Genomic DNA, 8,405 nt, shown 5'->3' on the forward strand with positions numbered 1-8,405 from the left:
AAAAAAAAAACCTTCCTGGGAACCTTCTTTTTCTCCCAGGTCTTTGCCAACTCACCTGAGACTTGGGGGAAGGAAAGAAATGCCAGACAATCCTACCTGTTCAGACAAGACCCAAATGCTGCAAGTGAGTTCTACCAAGGATTCCCTCAGCATTCCGAACACTCAGCTTTGTGGAAGGAAATCAGAATGAATACATCCCAGAAAGAAGATAAGGAGGGAAAGGGAGACAGAGCGAGATCATCATGGGGCATGCTTAGGCAAGAGACGTTTGACTACAGAATGACAGATGTGTAGACAGAGATGTATAGACACATTCTATCCAACAGACTCCGTCAGCAACTGATTGCTGGGGAGGGGGGAGGCAGGGAATTACATTACCTCTGGGCTAGCACTCACTCATGGGACAGAAACAGGTGGTACAAGAGCTGACACTAGATCATGTCTAGAACATCATCTAGGAAGCTGAGCTAACGTATTTATATCAATAGAGGCATATATTCTACTCTGAGCAAAGCTACTATAGGAATAATGTGGCTCATTGTGATTCAAGCAAGTAAATGTTCATGAGTGATATATCAAGAAGTTCGCAGTCTAAAATGCCAGCCAGCATATTTTCTAATGCTGAAAAAGAGCTCACCATGCACTAAGCCAAACACATGTTACATAATCATTATTCAGTCGCTGCCAGTATTAGTTTGGGTTTGGAAGGTTTTGTGGGGTTCTGTTGTTGCTCTTTAGAGGATTATGGTGTCTATGATCCTCTCCATTGTCTCTTGGAGCTGGGAAATCTCTTTACAGCATTTCTCAGAACATGGCCTCCACCACACATATTCACATAGTAGTTTTCTTTCAGGCCTCATCGGTAGTTGACAGATCCCTCGCGAACATTCTTTTTCATTTGCTCCCCTTTGTTAACCATGCTGAAACTGCGTGACTGGGGCTTGCAGTTCCTCAAAAGCATCCATCCAGTGTGCCCTGCAAACTTCCTCCGTAGGTCCCTGCCTAACCACCCGTCCTGTTGTTTCCTGCTATGGTCAGCAGCTCTGCCTAGAGGTTGCTCTTCCCCACTAGCTCCCACGGCACCTGCCCCTTATCTTGAACAGCACTTAAGTTCACTCAACTGGAAATATCTGGCTCCTCTCCTATGCTGGCTCTAAAGGGATGGAGCTACTTGTTTTAGTCACAATTAAAACTCTAGTATACAGGATCCGATGAGAACAAATACTCGTTTCAGAAAGGTTTTTTTTTTTTTTTTTTTAGCATATTTCAAACAGCTTTCTACTTAACTTTACACCCAAGACAATCTATAGATTCTGCATTTAAAAAGTTGAGCTAAAATGTGTTAGCAGCCACAGTAAATTGTTACCGTTCAATCTGTGTCACATAAAAAATATGATTTTATGAAGTAGATGATATATACATATAGAATACAAAAATTCTCATATATATATGAGAAAATTAAGGATTTACATATGAAAATGATGTGAAATTTTTACCGAATCAGATTCTGAAACTTAGCTTTCAACAGTCTCCTTGTTCACCCCACGGCTTTGGCTAGCTCTGCTTTACTTTTCCTTTAAGAGAGTTTTCTCCCCAGCTACATCTCAGGCCTTGGAATGCATTAAAGGTCAGTGGGAGTAGAGAATTCATCCCCAGTTTCTAGAGAAAAGGCAGGAGAAAATATCTTCCACCCTAACTTCAAAGGAAATGGACTATGTTAGCATCTTTCCTAGCCAGAGGGAGGAATGCCAAGTCTGCTCTGCAACGGCCTTCTAATTTACCCACTTCCTACCATTTAGTTGTAGATTATATACAATCTATTCACTCGGTTGTCATAGCAAATGCATTATTAAATCAAGTGATAATTAGTCGAGGATTAAGCTATTACCTAAAGAGCTATTCTCCCAAATCTCTACCTTATATGACTTCCTTATGGATAGCAGGCTTTTGTATGGTCCCAATCATCTACCTCAGAGTTTTATGGTCATTTCAAATACAAGGTCCATGGGCTTCATAATTCTCTTCTTCTCAAACTGGTACAAATCCCTTCCTGAGGCCACAACCTCCCTCATCCTCATCACCCCCATTCACCTGATAATCCCTGTATATCTACTTGTCTCACTAATCTATCCACACAGCCAATATTCCCCACTGTCTTAAGCTAAGCAAAGAGCCTGAGACTCTGAATAACAATAAGTCATTTCACAGTGTCAGAACAAGAGGCGTTAAAGATCCAATACGTGTCTCTTGGTTCAGAAAGGTTATTATCTTCAACCTGATCTCCTAGACAAGCAATAAGTGGCCACACACAAAAAGCAATGTGAGGATGAAGCAGCTAAGACTATGCAAATTAGATGTCACTGTTCTTCTTAAGTTCAATGTTCGTAGCCAGAGGTAAAGACAGTGACCTGAAGTTCAAACTCAAGGGCAAAACATATGTCTGTACATTCTCAATATACTTATATCTGTAGCTATATGTTCTTACTTACACAGCCTATTAGTATGAGACATCTTGAGGTTAAATGTAAATATTTATTTTCAGGAAATTTTTTTTTAATTCCACAGGTGTATACAGTCTATAATATGACTACAGGAAGGGACTTTGTCACATCATGCAATTCTGTTCATTCACTCCTGTTGGGGCTTGAGTGTGAAATAGTCCCATACATTTATGTTTGAGCGCCTGGTCTCCAGTTGGTGGCACTGTTTTGGAAGATTGTGTAATATATTATTAGGAGGTGGCACCTGCATGGAAGAAGTGGGTTGTTGCCTAGGTTGGTGGGTCTTAAGAGGTAAAGCTGACTTTGTTCCACCTAAACTGTCTGTTGATACTACATGCAACTCCCTGCTCACAGTCCCTCTAGCATCCTTTCCTACTTTTAAACAGTGACAAGAAAGTAACATATGCATTCAAACTTCAATCATCTACAGTAGGAATAAGATATATGGACTTTTCCAATATGGGAATCTGTCCCTAAAGAAAATCTCCCTAAAGAAAATCATGGAGACCCAGGGTACTCATTAAAAGACAGAACTGGTTTAAAAGGTATATCCCAATGAGGTTGATTTTGTTTCTTTATTTTGTTCTCTTCTATGTGTGTGTGCCTTTCAAATTCCCTCAGTGATGCCAACAAAACACAACAGTACCGTCCATGAGAATTTCTCTGAGGCAGGATGAGAAAGGTGGTTCTGGATCCAGACTACTTTCCCCTGATGGCAGTTCCAACTGGAACTGTTTTTCATACTTTTGTAAACAGAGGAAAAGCCTTTCTTTGCTCTCTTCATAAGTTTCTTGACCTTTGCATTAAAACAAGGTCTGCCCTGCGCCACCATGGGCTTGGACTTGTGATTAAGTGGTAGCATTTTAAATGTGTGTGAATGGCACGATGTAAATATGTGATATACATAAGCAATACAAGGTCTGATGTTAATCATATCTGATAACAAGTATTTTAAATGTTTAGGGCCAGAAGAGTTTGTGATTTGATTTCTCAGATACTATAATATTTGCATATGTACAACTTATAGATTGAACTCAACTTCATCCATAAGTTCATTGGGTTTCACTTGTACCTAGTATGCATATAATCTTATACAATGTTTTAAATATTGGGAAAAAAACAGTTGTGTGGTGTGTAATTTTCTCCTTGAAACATCATGTCAATACTCAAAACTTCCAGATTTTGGAACCCTCTGGATGTAAGATCTTCAGAATGAAGATACTTAACCCATTTTAAAACAGTAATACATCTACATTATTACTAACTTCCCTCTGACTCTTAACCTAAAGGGATCTTTTGCCTGCTCTATTGTCTGAAATTCTATAGTGCTTCATACTCTTGAGAATGCCTGAGATCATCTGGTAGTCTTTCAATATAAACCTCCATGCTCACATCAGAGGTGTTGATTCCCAAGTCCTGGAGTAGGGTCTGAGAACAAGCACACCTAATGAGCTATCACAGGGATGCTCATGCAGGTGGTCTGAAAGGATATCATGAGAACTGACTAAGGTACACCATTAGTCAAACGAAAACAGAAAGGAACAACAGGCATTCAGGCTTCCCGTAGCCCTCTGCTCACTTACAAAACCCTTCCTAGACTCAGTAATGCCACCAACTCCAAACTCAGTCCAGTCATCTGAGGTCACGAAAAGGCCCATAGCTCCTTCTGAAGGCACCATCTGCACTGTGATCAGTAAAGCCCTGTCCTGGAGACAAGAAGAGTTGAGCACTGAGGCCCTTAGCTCACTTTAAGATACAGAAAATCCTTAGTAAATGGTAACTAAACAGACACTAGATCCCTGGAAGGCCTTAGAGGTCATATCTGGGTTGGTCACTAGGCATAGGTGCTAAGAGTTTCTAACAATCCAGGAGTCTCTGCCACCCCACACAGATACCTCTTCTCTGTTCAAGGGTCTAGGAGTCCTTGCCCTCCAAACACCAAGTTGCCCCTCACTCATATACAGGAGCTTCAGCCTAAGATCTTTATAGGCCTCTGTGGTCCAAGCAGCTGGTATATGCTAAGTAGTATGAGAGAGGAAGCCAGACTACAAACAGGAAACATTGCTCTATAAACATCTCCGCTAAATTACCCAATAAGATTGCAATGGAGAGAGGGAGAGAGACACTTGAGTTCTCGTCTAGCTCATCCTTATTTAAATAAATATTCATTCATGCTCAAATTTTGTATTGATTTTCTCCAAGAGGATGCCCAAATGCTTTGCCTTTCAAGATACACAGAATCCTCAGCCCCCGTAGCCTTACTGTCCAGACACATTTTGGCCCTTGGGATTTTCTGGAAACTTTTCCATCTTATCTGTCATCTGGTCAAGCTCTATCCCCATTGGTCTGTTATTAAATCAAGTGTGGGTTTATACACACCTCCTGCAGATGATGTTAAAAGTTCAGACAGAGGAATTCAGAATGCCCTGTTAATTTCACTAAAAATAGAGAAACCAAACCCATGTGATCCAGGCAGAATGTGTAATCTGATCTTTCTTTCGACACAGGCAGAAGCCTTTTCTCATCAGTGAACTGCCAACCCCTCAAAAATAATTAAACTGTGGACACCTGTGATTTTTGAGTTTAGTTAGCAGTAATTGCAGAAAAAGTTTTAAGAATGTAGATAATTCTCCTTGGCAGGAAATAGAAAAGATTATGAGTTCTGGCTTTCCTTATTTTACAGAGCATAGTAACTTTAATTAGACACTCCAGGTTGCACGCACTATGAGATGTGGTCAGCAGAGGTACCATGGCTACTATACAACCAGGACATGAGGATGCTAAGGAGTCTTTGCCAAGGCTGCACAAAGTGCTCTGTTTCCTGAGATAGGCTGAAGGAAAGATGGATGCAGTCTTTTAATAGTAGTCATCTATTAATAAGAGATGGATTTACATACAAACACAAGGTCTTTCCCAAGGGACAATGGTACCTTTATTCACTTCCCAGCTAAGGGAAGAAATTAAGCTAAGTTGTTGAAGTATGTTAATATATGTCATAGAAAGAATACATAGGAAGTAACCAGCCCCCCCCCCTTGTACATATTAGTCTTTTTAAGATAGACTAAAGAAGGCACATAATAAAAACAACAAAACCACTGGTTTTCACTTTAGCCTACTTTAATCCAAGGCAGATTTTGTGAATATAATTGAATTCTCATTTCCAGCCAATCTTTCAAATCTACATAGCCTCATCTTACTACAGCACGAACTATCAAAACAGCACACAGATGTATCCACGCTTCATTTCTAGGTCAACCTCCTTGTCCAAATTACTGGCTTGTTCTTTGCCACCCTCCTCTAAAACTTGCATTTTCCCTATATGGTACCTTTTACCTGAGGTGACCATGCTGAAGTCATCAGAAACGTGGCCCTGGGCTTTTCTAAACACCACCTGTAAGTTGTAGACATTCTAAGACCCTCCCTTCCTTTGTCTCAACACCTGGCTACCAAACACTACTAGCTTAGCCTGTTCTTTAGATGGCTTGCCTTTAGCAGGTGTATGATATTTGTTTAATTGAATTGCCGATGACCCAGTCTAAGCCTGAATACTAATTGTATCATCATCCAGAGACACCCACCACAGAGAGAGAGAGAGAGAGAGAGAGAGAGAGAGAGAGAGAGAGAGAATAAATGGTGATCGCATTTTCATATGCCTGGATAAACTAGGGTTCTAATGCCCCAGGGTTCACAGAGCAGCTCTTTAGCACCTTAAGTGTCTGTAGGCTTGAAGCTTCTAGGGCACACAGGATACAGCATCCAGGTGCAGCTGGGATCCTCATACTGCAGAACTGCAGAGGGACGTAGTCCATTTACAGGAAAAAACAAAAACAAAAACAAAAAAAAAAACACCCTCAACTTGTGAAATCCGAGCTCTATTTAACAACCAGACAGCGTAGACAACGTTAGGGAACTAACTGCAGAAACATTCGTTTTGCAAATTCACTACAGTCATCATCACTTTTGCTTTGTTTGGTAATGTGGCTGAGAGCGCATAGCCTATGCCTACTCTAAGGCTTTCCACAGTCCTGTAAGTGAGCAAATGCCAGCGCAAAGGCCGAAACGCGAGTCTCTTCCTCTTCAGGAACTGACTGCATCAGAGCCCATCCAATCAAAGGGCTGACCTCTGCAAAGTCCAGATTCGAGAAGCAATGGGATAATAACTCCACTGGACTCCGGGAAGCCTGGCTGCGCGGCCTTTAAAATGTTAAGAAACGCTGTGACAGACTGCCCTCTCAAGTTCGCCAACACTTCGTGCCAGTCTCTGGGCCAAAAGACACTTCTTTTAACCCCGAGCCGGCAACCACGGATTAGGAATGTCATTAAATCCCATCCCGGGCCCCTAAAATCGGTAACTTCCCATTTGGACTTAAAACAGAACGATGTCCAGCCTCAGTATCAGACTGTTCAGGACCCTGATACCCTGCCCATGCGCGTGACCAGGTGGCCCACCACCCTCACCTGTCTGAGGCTGAGTCCCCAGGCCAGCACAGCGCGGCGGCCGCGCGCCCCTCACTTGCGTGGGACCCACCGTTGCTGTCCCTTGTGGCTGTGGTCGCTGCTCCGGAGAACGCCAAGTAGCCTGATGCAAAGGACACAGGAGTGTCCCAAGAGCCGCGGGACTTCCTCAGCCACCTCTTTGTGAGCCCCGCCTTAAAGGGGAGGAGGCGGTCGCGTCACCTTGGAGCCGCCTCCCAGCTAGAGCGGAGGCAGCTGCCGGTGGCTCTGCCAGGTGTGACAGGAAGGAGTTTGGGCTCTTCGCTGGGATAGCTGGGCATGCAGACTGCAATTACTCCGAAGTCATTCGTTTGGATTGGCTCATGGAGGAGGAAGGTGTGTCCTAAAAGTCAAAAGGAAGAAAAGAGGATGAGTGTGTCTTGCAAACTTGTAGTTACTAAACACTTTTTCTTCACTGAGGCTCAGAAGATCTCACACTGCTCCTAGTCTGTTCCTAAAGAATCACCAGGCAGAGAACAGCTTCCGTTTTCACTACCACAACCCTCCGGAAGAGCTATCTAGGAAACCTGTGCCATGTGGGTGCGATGGTGGATGGAAGTCAATTACCCAGAACTGCTGGACCTTGTCCCCTTCTCCAAGGATGAGTTGCTCTGTGGCCTGGGAGCTGTCCTGAGGACTCTGAGACCTAAAGACTATCCCCTGAAATTTTGATTCTTGGGTGCTCAGTAAATACTTATCTTTTGTTTATTTCCTTTATGTTCCCCCCTGCACCCCTTGCTCCCTCCTGGCTTTGTGCGTTTTGCTGCCCCTCCATCCCTACCCCCACCACACCACACCCCCTGAGAGCCTATGGGTAGCTAGCTACAGAAGACTCTGGGAAGATCAGGGACTCGCCTTTCCTGGGAGCAGCAGTTTTGAAATTAGATACAGGAGTTACAGGAAGAATAACTTGGCTGTGAGACAGATTTAGGATTCTATAGTCTGTTGTCGGGATGGGAAATCTGTGACACCAGACGAGTGTGATTGGTGTAATTCTGAGCTCTGAACTCAAAAAGCCCTGAAATCAAATCCTGGCCCAACAACTAATTGTGCCTAGGCGGATCACCAAACCAATTAGGATGGCAACCTTACCTCTAATAAATCTCAGTTTGAATATAGCCAGTGCACAGCCTCTGGTCCACAGTAGCCATTCAGTAGACAAGGTCATGACTATGTCTCCTAGGTGTGAAGTTGGGGGGGGGGGGGGAGAGAAGGAAAGCATTGGGGTGTAGGAAGAAGTAGTGAAAGCCACTGCCTGGTCTTGAAAAGCCCACTTAACTCAATAGCTAGCACTGAGGAAGTCAACTTTGTCCTTGTCTAGATGCTTGCAATGGGATACTTGATCATATTTAATGTCTACAAACCTTTGAGACAGGTCATAACATTTCTGGTTTAAAATGAAGACGTAGG

The 8,405-nt window shown here is 43.1% G+C and overlaps 1 protein-coding gene across 4 annotated transcripts in view; it reads right to left on the bottom strand.

Moving 5' to 3' along the window:
• The window catches only part of Mctp2 (multiple C2 and transmembrane domain containing 2), a 219,887-nt gene extending 212,719 nt beyond the window's left edge, over positions 1-7,168 (bottom strand). Inside the window, exon 1 of one of the 4 annotated variants that reach the window (XM_076935826.1) lies at positions 7,030-7,168. The gene's annotated coding sequence lies outside the window, so the exon portion shown is untranslated. Of the gene's footprint in view, positions 1-6,208; positions 6,265-6,959 lie in introns of those variants that run through there. The other 3 variants (XM_034495257.2, XM_076935828.1, XM_076935832.1) reach the window with 3 other exon arrangements.
• Positions 7,169-8,405: the final 1,237 nt, after the last annotated feature.

This window comes from Arvicanthis niloticus, chromosome 1 (assembly GCF_011762505.2).
Source record: "Arvicanthis niloticus isolate mArvNil1 chromosome 1, mArvNil1.pat.X, whole genome shotgun sequence".
Lineage (NCBI taxonomy): Eukaryota > Metazoa > Chordata > Mammalia > Rodentia > Muridae > Arvicanthis > Arvicanthis niloticus.